This window comes from Rattus rattus, chromosome X (assembly GCF_011064425.1).
Source record: "Rattus rattus isolate New Zealand chromosome X, Rrattus_CSIRO_v1, whole genome shotgun sequence".
NCBI lineage: Eukaryota > Metazoa > Chordata > Mammalia > Rodentia > Muridae > Rattus > Rattus rattus.
In genome coordinates, this window is record NC_046172.1 from 24,660,326 (window position 1) to 24,675,576 (window position 15,251).

General features: G+C 43.0%; 1 long non-coding RNA gene across 2 annotated transcripts; it reads right to left on the minus strand.

Annotated features, from left to right (window-relative positions):
- Positions 1-2,885: 2,885 nt before the first annotated feature.
- LOC116889104 lies at positions 2,886-12,349 on the minus strand. 2 transcript variants are annotated; one of them, XR_004386365.1, is made up of 5 exons: positions 11,998-12,349; positions 11,432-11,557; positions 10,295-10,441; positions 4,578-4,611; positions 2,886-4,198 (listed from the first exon to the last, which is right to left on the minus strand). It is a non-coding gene; the product is annotated as an uncharacterized LOC116889104 (long non-coding RNA). The 2 variants fall into 2 exon arrangements; XR_004386364.1 differs by having other exon boundaries at positions 2,886-4,611.
- Positions 12,350-15,251: the final 2,902 nt, after the last annotated feature.

A 15,251-nucleotide genomic window follows, 5' to 3' on the forward strand; every position in this document is an offset into this window, starting at 1 on the left:
TCCCCCAGTACATAGCAATAAGTGGGATTACAGAAGCTGGAGCAAGTGGTCAATCATCTCACAACAGTTACATCATTCTAGGGAAAGTACAGGCTTCTAGGAACTAGTCTTTCAGGAACTTAGGGTAGAGGCTGGGGCTACTCAGAGGGTACCTGATAGGGAATGGAGTCTCCTGAGCCATCACAGTTTACGGCTGGTAACACCCTAAACCAAGTCTTTTTTAAAAGATGTATTTATTTTATGTATGTGGGTATACTGCCTATCTTTAGACACACCAGCAGAAGACATCAGATCCCATTACAGATGGCTGTGAGCCACCATGTGGTTGCTGGGAATTGAACTCAGGACCTCTTGAAGAGCAGTCAGTGCTCCAACCACTGAGCCATCTCTCCAGCCCCTAAACCAAATCTTTAGGGAGCAGGATATGCTGTATTTCAAGGATACATGGCTACTCCCACAAGTCCACACATAACTGAAGCCAAATCCCTACCCCTCACAAAATTTGCCAACAGATAAAATGAACAGCTTTCACCTAAATACTCATGCTTGCTTCCAACTTCATGGTCAATATGTATACTCACTCCAAAAACATCTACAACATAATACACCCTAACATCTTAACATGGAGAGAAAGGGGCTTCCTGATGCAAAAGTGAACACCAACTATGAACTGCCTTTTGTTACGGGACTCCTTGAAGTGGTCTCTTCCCCACCCAAGTGACCATCTTCTCTATAGTTGACATTAAGAAGACAAATAATATCTCTCTTCTTTGACAACCAGGCCAATCAACTGGACCAGCATACCACCTTGTCATATCCGGATCAAGCCCTAACAACAAAACACCGTCTGTAAAAGTAACTTTTATTCAGTTAAATTGTCATCTGCCACTGTCTACTAACCTAGGCATAGTCCTGGAAGCTTCTAGCCTCAGTACAATCTAATCTAGCCCTAGAATGCTTCAGTCTTTGAGACTTATTGCTGAGTAACTTTACCATTTCTAGCTCTTTCTGAACTCCAGCCGGCTGGTCAACCTACCTGTTCTGGCTCAAAACTCCTTTCCACAGTGACTGATTCAATCTGGCTTCTCTCCTTCAGCTTCTCTTGAGTTGTTCTGGTTGGCCTTACACTAACTCTCGAAATCTAATCTTCTGGGTCCTGCTGATTGATTCTCTGGCTCATTCTGTCTTTACCTATGTCTAGCTTGTCCTCTCTCTGAAACCCGTCTGTGTACAACTATCCCACGTAAGCTGTTCCTCTTCCCTTTCTCTCTATCTACACTCTCTTAAGTAGCCTCTCTTGACCCTGATCCCCTTCCTTCCAGATACTCGGGATACCCCAGAGTACTGCTCCCACATAAACACCATTTGATATTTGATCCCAGACTATGAACTGGGACATCAATTCAACAGTGTTAGGATCTCTGGCAAATGCTGGGAATATGGGTGCCATGAGTTCTAAAACAAAAAATTATTCAAATTGATCTGAACTTGCTATGTCCAGTTTTTTGTTTTGTTTTTTTTGAATCTGTGCTCTCCGACTCTCCCTTCAGAGCACAGGGCTCCAGATGCCACATAGCCCCTCCCTCCCCCACCTCCCATTCCTACCTCCTTCCTGTCCTTGTGTGGCCCAGGGGGTAGCAGCAGCACCAGCAGCTTTGAAGGCAAAAATGATGATTTTAAATCATGAGCCTGCTCATCTTAAATTACCTACCTTGCTGAAGGAGCAAAGTATATATACTCAGTAAAGAGGCTGTGACTGGTCACCATCTTGACTTTGGAATAAAGATGGTCGAATTATGGCTTCACTGACATCTTTCTTAAGGGCAACAACATGAGCAAGGAAGCAGGTCTCCAAAAGTTATTTTTAAATTGAGGTAAGTTATTGGTTTTAGTCTCATAAAAGGTTTAAAAACTAAAACCTAGAGGTTGATAGTCAGTAACCTTGTAAATGATCATATCCTTTAGTGTGTTCAGAATTATATTTAAAGTCATGTTACAAACTGATCCAGTTAATTATTAAGTTCTACCTAGCTTCCTGCTTTGTTTACTAGAGGTACAATTTAGAAGAGATAACTAGAAACAGACATAGATTATCTAACCTACAAGAGTTCTGGCCCAGCCTCACAGACTGCTTCAACTGGGCCTATACATTCCTTCCCCAAAATGCTCCCACAACCTGGATAGCAGTGAATTGACCAGCTCTTCCTGGACTTGGCTGACAGTCCAGCTTTTGGCCCCCACCCCAAAATGTACTGCAATGTCAGCAGGAAGTAGTCATGGACAATTATGACATCCCTTATTCATTTATGATCAACAAAAGGCCGGGATGTTTGGTTTTGGACCTTGGACAAGGGACTGAGGCACATATTTTACATACCAGAGCCGACTTCCAGGTTCTCCCAACATCTCCCAGTTCCTACCTGGCATACCCTGCCACTAACCTTGAACTTTCCAGCCCAGGGACTGGGCCACCCTTCCTCCAGAAGCCCTTCCTATATAATCTAGACATTTTAGTCTCTCTCCCCATCTCTCCTTCTCCAAGGTTCTCTCTGTGCACACTTTTTCTTTCTCTTCCCCCTCCCTGCTTCCCCATGGTGACTCCCCCGGCCTCAATCCTTGGGACCAGTAAACTCACTCAAGAGCAACTTTCTAATAAACCTGCCTTTAATATAATCTAATCTGGCTTGAATTGGCTTATTTCACCGGAGGCAGAGAAATAACCTATCACAGATTTCCTGTATATCAGATATTTACATTATGATTTGTAATGAAAGACCTCGTGAGAGGACCTTCCCTCAGGAGGAGACCCACGCACCCAAAGACCGAGCTGAGACCACTGATGCAATCAGCACGAGGGTTTATTAACACAGGTACCTGCGGGCACACAGTCTCTTCAGAAGACTTGCGCGCCGCGCAGATCCAGCAGGGGGCTTTTATAGGGTTCTGGGGAGCAGAAGCGGGCATACAGAAGCAGATGCATGGTTACAGGGATTGGTGGATTCAAATGAGGCGCAGAAGCATGGTCACACATAATTGGCTATTCCATACGATATTCAAATGAAGTACAAATGTATAGCTACACACAATTGGCTGTTTTAAACACATTCAAATGAGGTTACAACATGGTAAAAGAGTACGTGCAGGCTGGGGCGTCTGGAATGTCAGGGGCTAGGGGCTTATCTCTTCCTGCCAGATGGCCCCTGAGTCAGATCCGATACCCCGGGCTTGTTCTGCATTCTTTTTCCTTTTATGGTCTGTTAGTTCTAACGGCGACCCAGGCCCTATGCGCCTGGGCGTGTCTGGGCTCGCCCAGGCCTGCTTCAGCTCTGAGTCTGTGAATCTTAAAACTTTTACTTTATATTTGTGGACCTTAAACTCATGTAATTTTCTTTCGAGAGGGAGGCGTCTTTCAGTAACAGAAGCAAAATTACAGTTTTGAAGTAGGGACAAAATAATTTTGTTTGGGTATCACCACAACATGAGGAACTGTATTAAAGGGTCATAGCACTTAGGAAGGGTGAGAACTACTGCTAATGAGAGACAGCAGGTCCCTGCAGAGATCACACTCATCTTTTTTCACTCAGAGAATTTGAATCCTTACAGGAAAGGAATTCACAAGGAAGCTCACACACAAGACAAAATACAAAAGGCTTCCACTTCCATACATAGGCACAAAGAACTTGGCAAGGACTATGAGTGGGAATTGTACCGTGCCCCTCCACCCCCACACTCACTTAAAAAAATAAAAGGTGGTTGTTTTCCTTTTTAAAACTGGAGGATGGTATCATTACAACTCCATTTTCCTCAGCCCAGACTTAAAGAAAAACCTATCTCCATTAAGAGAGAACAGAAGCGACCTGGAGTTCGGCTCCCTTCCACCCAGTGATGGACTAGACAACGCACCTCAAAGCTAAATCCGCCCATGTTCTAGCGGGTCTCCTGCCATCCTATAAATTGTTAAGATGGCCTTGTCCGGGTAGGAAAGAAATTAAATGAGTATGTAACAGAACAGACTACAAAGTATGCATTAATATGCAAAATAAACAAAGCCGGTAAGACTTGATTATCACCATATTCACTGGCAGACTAATCCTTCACACTTGGGCTCAAACTTCTTTCCTTCCCTTATTAGTATGTTAATAGGACTTCAGGATGTCCCCAGGGCTCCAAAACTGCAGAAGAGTTAGAATAAATCTCTCTATGGGAGAACAAAGGACTGTAAGAGCAGAAGTTTTCTACCCACTGCCCTAGAAAAACCCAAGATCTGAGGCTCCCTGGGAAAATGGGGAGTGCTTTCCTATGAGGCCTGTGGCCTAGAACTCAGTTCTCCAAGCTCAGAGTTGAATAAAATTACCACCTCCACAAATTTCTGTCTTCTAGTTTGTAAACACACTTAAAATTAATAAGCCAACTACTCAATATTCGCCCAATCTACAAATAAATCGTTTCCCTTTGTCAATTTCTGTTTCCTGGTTTCATCTGAAATTCAGGTAAACTAAGACAAAGAACTTATGGACCTAAGTGCCTGGGAAGGCTCCTAGTTCCACACAAACAGAAATCTGCATATTCTCACTCACCTTCACAGAAAAGACAGCTCCTTTCCTTCGATTGCTAAAAGTAGAAATTCAAAAATATATATTCATTCTTCTTTCCAGGTATGTGTGTATTGGGGGTGGGGGTGGGCACAAGTGTCACAGCAACAATGACAGGGAACTGTCTAGAGTCTGTCTAGACCAGTGATTCTGTCCCCTCAGGATGGTCATACTATCACAAGGTGCAGCAGTGCCATCTAGCGGACAAATGACAGAGATGTTCTCAATACCCCTAGTTCTTAGCCTTCCTAAAGCTGCAAACCTTTTAATACAGGGGAATAATAAAAAGCTCCTGAGTTCCTCATGCGGTGGTGAGCCCAAAGCATAAAATCATCTTGCTGCTACTTCATAACTGTAATGATTTTGCTACTGTTATGAGTCATAATGTAAATATTTGATATGCTACCCCCATAAAAGGATTGTAACCTGCAAAGGGGTCACCCATCACCCACAGGTTGAAAAGCACTGCCCTAGAATATAAGTGTACTCCCCTAATTTTTCAGCCCAAAATCTTGAGTGCCACAGTTGAGAACTCCTGTTCTATGAAAACTTAGGTCTTTTTTTAAGTTTAGAAAGTTGTATTATATGACTATAGATGGGAACATCCGACAACGGCAGGGCTACTGAATAGCAGAGGCCTGTCACAGGAAATGAGGAAAGCAACCTTACAGAAAGAGTACGGGAGAAAGCATGCCCAGGCTTCTGGTCAGCATCCAAAAAAGAGAAAGAAAGGAAAACTTTACTTTTTCGAGTTAGAACTTGGCAAAGTGGGCACAGGAAGGCTCTGTAAGAAGCTTCTGAAAACAGGATGCTTTTTATTACTCCCTGTATAATACAGTTGTCTTTTTATCTCTGGAGATACCTGAAGCCTATGTCCTTTAGAAACCAACTAGAATACAAATTTTAAATGACATACTATTTTAATAGTATAGCCTGATCAGAATGGACATCTTTCTAGAAATTCCTTAAATGGCTCTGATCCTTTGACACAGGGTCTCTCTCTGTATCCCAGGCTGTCTCTCTAGTGCCACTACAGCCACCTGAACATCTGTCACAGAGACTATATCTTCCCCTCTGGCATACTAAGTGATAGCCACCGAATTCATCTTCTTCAAAGCTAATGAATAAGGTCTCTGTTAAAACTGGGAAAGAAGGGGACTAGTCAAGAACTCCCTGTGATGATACTCATAAGTCAGCCATAATCGTTTACCATTTCAGGAAACGGAAGCTGAGTTGGGCAGTGGGATACTGGGAGGCAGAGGAAGATGGATTTCTGAATTCAAGGCCAGCCCAGTATACAGAGCAAGTTCCAGGACAGCCACGGCTACACAGAGAAACCATCTTGAGAAAAAAAAAAAAACAACAGAAAGGTGGTAGGGGGAAGGGAAACTGTCTACTCTCTCACTCACACTCATTGGCTGCAGAGACCTGGGCCTACCCTTTCAACTGGCCTCTTCTGGCTTCCAAGTGCAGTTTCATTTGTACTTTCTTTCCCCATACTCACCTGCCCTTTTACTAGCTTAAGACACTGACAGCAAGACTTCCTTACCAACTTCCTGGTGGATCCAGTGTCAGTCCCAAAGATGGGAGGAGAGAGACCATAGACCCAAATCATGTCCAAATTACCTAAAGCCAGCTCTTTTATTCACGTACATGGGCTGCCTCTCCCTAAGGCAGGGTTCCAGAGGTCAGCATTGTATGTGAGGAACACAACACTTTTATTTATAGCTCAGGGATAGGAGATTTCCAAATGGCAGATTTGGCAGGCAAAATAGGTGCAGAATGTAAGGATAACAAGTTAAGCCCTCCTGACACAAAGACATGGTCGGAGGAGGGCAGAACAAGGTAGTCATAACAACAGGTAGCCATAACAAGGTAGTCAGAGATGCTCATATAACCCTCTGAAACAAAGGTAAGGCTGCAAGATGGTTATCACCGACTTTAGGAAACACAGACATGATGGCCATTCCTGGAACAGGCAGTACAGAACCTTTTGTAGTTAAGGGTACAGGTGGGCATAGCCCAATCCTTCAGACACAGGGGCTTAATCATAAACAGGAGTGAGCCTAGTTGTCTTTACTATAAGATGGCCTTTATTTAAGATGGAGGCAGGCTGGTTCTTCACTAGCTTTTTGCCAATAGCTTGTTTTTCTAAAAAGAAAAAAAACTCTCGTCTCCTCCTTTCTTCTCTTAAACAAAAAGCAGTCTGGAACAATCTCCTGGAATTTGTTCATTTCCCTTCGGTCTAACCAAGGACTTTTTCACATAGGTGGGAAAAGAAAAGGAGAGCGTGATTTTTGTCAGTCATGGAGTGAGCAAAGGTGCAGCGCCATGATAGATCTGTTAGTCATGTCCTTTTTCTACTCTGAAAAACAAACACCCCAACTTGTAGACTGACCAAGTAAGAGCATTACTACAGTCATTTGATTGTTCTTTATTTCCCATTACCATGACGACTACTACATTACTTCTTCCTTAAGGACCTTTCAGGTTCATCACTTCCTCCCCTTGCCCACGACAGCCAACCAGCTCAGGCCTCTAGATCCCAAACATCCTATGAAAGTTCCATTCTCACCCCTCTATATCTGTGTCCTGACTCTCAGCAGATTCCTGAAATACCCAGTGTGCTCATGCTACAGACTGTTGTATTAAAGTCCACCTTATCTCACCCCATCTGTCCTTCCTTCTCAAGGCCGGCTTTCTTCCTGCTGCCTTCCTTGGTCAGTCCAAAGCACGAGGTGCTAGAAATGGAACACACCCACCAGCTATGAAGACTTGCTTCTAAAATTCACTTAGAAATAATTCTTAAAGAGTTCAACATCCTGACTACACAGGCTTACATAAAATTTATTACCAGGCATCGTGGTGCACGTCTTTAACCCATCATTCAGAAGGCAGTGGCAAGCAAATCTGTATGAGTTCTAAGCTAGCATGAGTTATACAGTAAGACCCTGGCTCAAAAAAAAAAAATCAAACAACAAATTACCAGAATGATTTTCCTTTCCTCTTTTCTAACCTCTTAGGAAAATGAGAATGACCATTGTGGTTTACTCCCACCTGCCACACTGCCTCTCTATCCTGTCTTTTTCATGAGGGCTGTGCTTTTCCCATGGAACCAAAGACCTTCTTAGTAGGCTTTGGTCTTATGATGGAGTACACAGGCTCTCATTAAGGCTTTACCGACAGTCACAGAAGCACAAATGGCTTTGCTGGACTATCAGGCTTATGGGGGAAACCCAGAAGCTGAACTGACCAACCAGTGGAATCACATGGCATTGCTACCTCAGAAAATAAAGCCTGCATTCCCTGTGCCTAGCTCCAGGGCTTCCTGTTAGTTCCAGGGAGCCGCAGATAACTTTAAACTCAAGAAATTCTTAATCCAGCCACTGTTTCTCAAGGTTATTGGAAGGCTGATGAATGGGCATTCCATCCTCCACTAGAAATCTTCCTGAAGACTTCATAAAACAAGCCTGCTAGTACTACTGCTCTCCAAGTCCGATGGCCTTCAAAATTGGAAAACTGGGAGAACTTAGTAATGCAGTCATAACACCGAGCAGTATCGTCTGATAAAATTTTCTCTGAAGATGGAAATGTATGGTATAAATATAGCAAGGAATAGGCACAATTATAAAAGTTTAATGAAATTAAAATTTACTTGTAAATAACAAGTGACTTGTGGCTATATTTTAGAGACTCACACTACTATATTTTAGAGACTCATACTACACTCAAGTCTGTTTGGTTTTGTGTAAGATACTGTTGTACAGCTACAAAGCCCAGAATGTCTTGGAACTCCTGCCTTGGCCTCCCTAGTATCCCAGGTGTGAAGTGACTTCTTTCTAAAGGTACAGAGACCATGAGCATTACCAATCACTGGAGTAACATTACATTTGTACTATCCCACTCTAGCTCATATTTGTCACATCTCATTAATAGCAAAGGAAAATTTCTCTCACTAAGTTTAGGACCTTCCACCTCATTTCTTTTCTAGTGACTGGGAATTTCATTATTGACTAACATATGCGAGCTGTTAAATTACAAGTCATAATAGTCACCAGTTTCAGTCTCTTATCTTATAAGACAGCAGGCATCAGTCTTAGTTCACAATCATAGATGACTTCAGCAAGCAAAAATACAAGTTCGGTACTCAGGGATGCCCTGAAATGCTGGTGTCTGAATGAGCTACTACCTCTCAGTAATGCTGCTTCTGACAAATCAGACTGAAACATCAGAAGAAGAATGTTAAAGATATGTTAGCAATCCTCTTACTGTGGGAACTAGCAAAGAGTTTTGCACTTTACCTTTCTTTAAGATTCCACGTTCTCGGTCATTCTAGGTCCTGAGTGTACATACAGCAGGTCTTCCCCTGCCAGTGAAGTTGGCAGAAACAATCAGTACTGTCTTTTTAACTAAGCAGGGGAAGGGTGCATTATCACAAGAGGACATATGCTCAGTGGTACAGCAAAGACCATAATATTTCCTGGGTAAAAATAGGTTGAAATGCCAATCAACCAGAGCTTCCAAGGACTAAGCCACTACCCAAAGACTATACATGGACTGACCCTGGGCTCCAACCTCATACGTAGCAATGAATAACCTAGTAAGAGCACCGGTGGAAGGTGAAGCCCTTGGTCCTGCCAAGACTGAACCCCCAGTGAACGGGATTGTTGGGGGGAGGGCGGTAATGGGGGGAGGATGGGGAGGGGAACACCCATATAGAATGGGAGGGGGAGGGGTTAGGGGGATGTTGGCCTGGAGGCCAGGAAAGGGAATAACAATTGAGATGTAAATAAGACATACCCAATTTAATAAAGATGGAGGAAGAAAAATAGGTTGAGACAGTGTAGCATCCTGAAAGTCCAATCAAGGCCTATTGTACATTAATTTTTTTTCAAAGCATCTTAGCAATATGAACATGACTTACAATGTGGAAAGTTAATCAAATAAAATTCTACATCTGTGGGCTACTATTTTTGTTTTCTTGGTTAGGACTAAACCATCAAACAATTCTAATAGGAACATTCCGATTTCAGGCCCTCAGTTTTTAACTTCCCTACATAAAAACAAATAATAATAATAAACCACAGAAAGAAAAGTCTCACTCACATAACCATTAGTAACTAGATAAACATGACCTTTCCAATTTTATGTCTAAGCATATGAAGTGCCAGTGTTCTGAATAAACCAGGCTAGGTAGGGTGGAGGCATAACCAGCAGCCAGAAATTGATTTTGGTCAGTGCTAATTTCTGTCAGTGAAGCCACAATCAATGTTGGAGAAAACAAACTGACAGTGGCAGTATGTTCATGATCTACTTTTCAAGCCATCAGGTGTAACTAAACTAGCATTAGTAACGAATTCCTTTTCCTACATTAATTAATAAACTGCAAAGAAGTTGAGAAACCTGGACTCTTAGAGCAAAGCAATGTTCGAAAACACTAATTCCTTGTTAATAGTGGACATGTATCAATCATTTAAAAGATATTAGCCATTTCATTAAACTCATCAAGATTCACATATACACAAGTCTGAGTGTGTACCCTTTTATCTCCGTGGTTTTCTAACAGCATCATTTTGCTCTCCTTCTCAGGGGAGATTTGGACATGTCTTGAGAACTTTTTGAATGTGATCATTTTGGGAAGTCAGAAATGTCCCGTAATAGTTACAGTGCTCAGGAAGATGCACACAATGTCGAATAATTACCTCCTAGGGTTGATGTGGCTCCATGGTCAAAAGCTCTTCCAGAGGACCCGAGTGAGTTCAGGCCTCAGTACCGTGACACGTGGCTCATAACTCCAGCTCCAGGTGACCTAGTAGCCTCTTCTCACCTCAGTGGACTCATGCAGAAGCCTACACACATACCCATAATTAAAGATAAAATTATTATCTCCTATTATAATTACTCCCTTCTGCTTGGCATTATCAGGACCTGAACATTGTTGGGATTCAGGAGGCGCCCCACAAATCACATGAGTGCCGATTTCAGTCAGACGTGGATGGTTTATTGAACACACCCTAGGACTGATCAGTCAGGGACACAGCTCAGACTTTAGGAGCTACAACCCCAAACATTTCTCAGGGCCAGCTTATAAAGGCTAAAACTACTAAAAGCCACAATGAGCTCATATGCAGGTTCTGGAAGTGGGCCTGGTGGTTGGCCCTGACTCAAGCCATTTTAGACACAACTGTTCATATTGAGCCTTAATTTGATGGTTCCTACTGGTGAAGCTTATAGTTGTAGAATTTCTTAAGATTAACAAACTTCATAACCTCAGAACACAACAAGATATGTGGTCAGCATGATCCTGCTATGAGCCAAGTTATTTTTCTTCATCAATGACTAGTAGCCATATTACAGCAACAATATGAAATAGCTGGCAGGCATGGAACAAAATGGCTACAGCTATGTTACGAGGACAGACCTCAACAGATATAACTTACAGAAAAGGAATGGGGAGGGATGTGAGAAAAACCATCTACTAATTCACCAGATTTTCTATGTTCACAGCAATGCACCCACTTACACTGGCCAGCTAGAATTAACCCTGAACTGCTTGCAAATTTTAAAATTTAACCTCTGGGCAGGTTGAAATCTACAGAAATAAAAAGCAGTGTAGGGACTGGCCTTATCAAAAAAGGCAGTTCTAGACTCTGAGATAGTTGAAATTGGTTGCAATTCTTTACCAGTTTCTGCGTAGTTTTAGCATGCTAAAACTTTCAAAAAGAAAAGCTTTTTACTAGACACACTTACAGTTCTTCAGGCATACATGTAATCCCACTGATTGTTTTACGCATACCAACAAAACTTTTGAATAGCAAAGGGGAGATCAGTAGACTTACAGTACAGAAAGCAGAAGAAAAGGCAACAGGGGTTTTTAGAAGAGTTTATCCAAACTAAGGTGTACACATCCAAGTATTCACCGGATCCCAGCCATTCACTATCTTGGAACTTCCTCTTCTCTCAATCTGGAGTAGGGCACAAAAGAAAAAAGATATTAAGAAATCGAGAAGTTGGGAAGGGTCAGACTTGTGTTCAGACACAACTGTGCTACCGATGGCGTTATCCATTTCTCTATAGCAATAACGCAGATCCGGATGAGTTCCAGCTTCTTCAGCCTCGGTTTCTAGAAATGCAGTCTCCTCATCTCCTAAATGGATCAAATCCTCAGAGGTCATTTAGTGCCCCTTTATAAACGAGAACGCACTGGGTACCAGCTGTTTGACACCCCACCGGTTCCATGGGGAAGTTTGGGTTGGACCTCCGCTTATTGGACCTACATCTTATGGGTCTCCCCGGACCAAGGTATCGCAAGATAGTGTGTGTAAAGGCCAAGGGGTAGTCCTTGTCCTCTCAGACAGGCCATGCTACCATGTTGCTAAAACTACATAGAGTCGCCTATATTTACCGATTTCAATTTCCGCGCTCGATCCCGGTGGGCTGGCTCCTGACACGCTGTTTCCGGCGCGAAGGTATCTTGGTTACGCCCCCCTACGTCACGCCGCTACGCGAGATCTTGACCTCTGACCCGCCCGCTTTTTGGTCCATAAACCGGAAGTCCCGCCCTGGAGGCGCTTGCCCGGCTAGCGGCAGCTCCGGTTCCGGTTTGCTCCGGCTCGCTCCGGCTCCGGCTTTCTACCATAGCTCTATAAGTAAACCACTGGCAGGATCCTGATAAGAGCCGGAGCTAACTTGCCCAGGCCTTTGCCCTCAGACAGCGGCGTGCTATCACTATTGAGCATAAGGCCTTGTCACCAGCCTGACTCCATCCGGCGCCTAGGCCACGCCTTTTCCTCTGGACTGTACCACCTGCTTCTTCTTCTTACGGGTTGGACCGTTCCCATGGTGCCCAAGCCTGGCTAGATCACTTCATGTCACGTCCCCTCCTGCGTTAGACTCTCCTACTGGCTTATCCGAGCTTGGCTTGAGAGCAACCTCTGGGCAGATCTCTCAAAGAGACCCCCTTTCCCCTACATGCACGTTTTCCTGTTTTATGTCTAAGGGACCTCATAAGTTCCCAAATCACCTACTGTGGGCTCCACATTGGCCGTCTTCTCTCGCCAGATCGAGTACCTCTCTTATAAAGGGACACCCAAAAGTTCCTCTTGAAAACAGTCCAAATCCTAGATGCTCCACTAAAAAAAACCAAGTAATAATACTTTTTTTCGTGTTTCCGTCAAACCAAAGTATAATGGTAATTTATGAGCAGAAACCGAGAAGAAACAAAACTCTTGCCCAATGATGAGGTTCAGTGGTGGAACTGTGACCTCGCAACTGGGAAACCAACTGAAACTTTTTTTCCAGCCTCTCGCTCTGCAGGCTTTAAATGCTAGAAAGATATGTAGAGTGTGTAAAGTATGATGTATTTCCCCTTATGACTTTTTGTAGACGCCAGTTCTCCCTCATACTATGGGGCAGTTTGCCCCACACTTTCATCTCTGCTTGAAGTCCCTCATTCTCTGATATTACTCTTTCTTACTTCATTTATAATTTCGGTCCCACAGAGACAATGCTAACCAACTGGAGTTCCTCCCTGTCCACAAAGCTCTGAATGGGCATGCTGGGAGGAAAAAAAAAATTCATTCACTCGTCGTTCCTATATTCAAAATGGATTCATCTATGAGTATATTCTGAATGTACAAGAAGCCTGAAAGAATCTTGAAGTTCCTTCCTTCTAGGACAAGATAAATAAAAAGATGTGGTAAGAGACTGGATAGGTTGACCGGGTGCTTGAGAAGTGCTGGTCCGTTGAGCCAATCAGCAGGAGTAGCTGGGAGTATAAACCAGCTGGCCATTTCCATAGTAGTTATTACAGTACCTTACACAATAAAATTCTCAACAAACATTCACTGAAAATATTCCCTTTTCATATGTGTGGGGTGTTACAACCTCCGTAGTACAAAGATTAGCTCCATGTGTCAGCAGTCAAGATTTTGCGATCACTTTAAAATATGAGTTTCTTCCCACTTTCCACCCTCTTGTGACTTAAAGATAGTGTGTGTATGTGTGTGGTAACAATCCTGACCTAGAAGGAGCACAGAGCAAAGAACAAGTGTTTGATTGGCTTTCGAGACAGGGTTTCCCAGTGTAGCCAGACTTCAACCTCAGCTATTCCTCTCCCTTCCAAGTGCTGGGTCGTGGGTATACGCCACAACCGCTGGTTTTAAAGAATATGTTTTTTAAGAAAAACATTTTTTTTATTAAGTTCACCTTGGCCCTAAGAACTCTCATTTATTTTTCAAAATGCCAGACATGTTGTTTGTTTGTTTTTGCTTTCCCTTGTAAAAATGGCTGCTTTAAGTTTGATAACATTATTTATCCTTCATCTTTCAGAAATGACTTGAAGCAGCCTATTAAAATGTACACAACGTTCTACAAGAGAAATACTTTAAAGAATTGAAGGGGAAAATCAGTGAGGAGAGTAAATAGACATCTAATTGCAAACCATCAGATTCACAGCAGTACTTGAAGGTGGGAAGTAGATGCAGTTCTAAGTTTTTAAGAAGGCCACAGAACAGAGGAAATGACGAATATTTTAAGGTTTGACAGTATTCCTAAAAGCTGATGGAGATTTAGGTTTGGTAAAGCATACTTCTTAACTCTTGTCCTGAGGGAAACTTGGGATTCTTTGCTGGAAGGAGCTAGACAGACTCCCTGATAGGCAAATGAGTAGGGAGAGGGGCCATGACTAGACAATAATGATGGCGGGTTTCCAAGAGCTTCTTCCTCATCCTCTGACTAGAAACAAAAGGCAGGCAGTTTAAAACAAAGGCCCAAGGTAGATCTCTGTGAGTTCGGGCCCAACCTGGTCTATGAAGTGAGCCCAGAAGAGCCAAATAGATAGACTCTGTCTGGGGAAAAAAGATACAGCCTGTTGGGCTTTTTTCTCTTACTAGTAAGAACCGACTTTCTGTCCAACAAGTTTAAGGCCAAAACAGACCCTGTTTACCCCAGACTTGTGGAGCTCTCAACCTCCCCAACTTCGTTCAAATTGATCAACCTTAAGTTGGGGGTAAGACCCACCTCAAAAGATCTTTAAAATCCCCAGCTCTTATGGAGGGCTATATTGTTGAGGGTCTTTTTACTGTGCTCTTTGTGTGTGTGTGTGTGTGTGTGTGTGTGTGTGTGTGTGTGTGTGTGTGTGTGTGTGTGTGTGTGTTTCTCCTTACCCCAACTAAAAGTCTTTTCTTTACTGCTGATTTTGTGTGCGTCTGGCTGCTGTGTCTGAGATTTCTCCCAGCGCTACCTGTCGCCCTGGAGATTTTCCTTGTCTTTTAACTCCTTAACTGACTGGGAAAACAAACCTATTCAAGAGACCTCTAGACTGTAACTCATGAGGATTTGTGAGTAAGTGGAAGAAAGCATCATATAAAGTGATCCACTGTTGCTACATTGACAATAAGTGAAATTTAGCAACTGCCTAAACTTTCCACTTCAACTGAGTACCAGGGCCCTCTAGCACCATTACAGTACTTTTTAGAAGAAAAAGCTGGTCCGTTGAGCTCTATCTGCTTCCTTAAAGTTCCAGGTTAGTCAATGGCATTTCAAAGGAATGATTCCATTTTGCTATGACATGGCTCTTTGGGCTTCATGTAGATTGTAAATCCAAAATAATGTCCCTCTATAATCCTCGCATACCACACCTGAGCAACAGTGGAAACA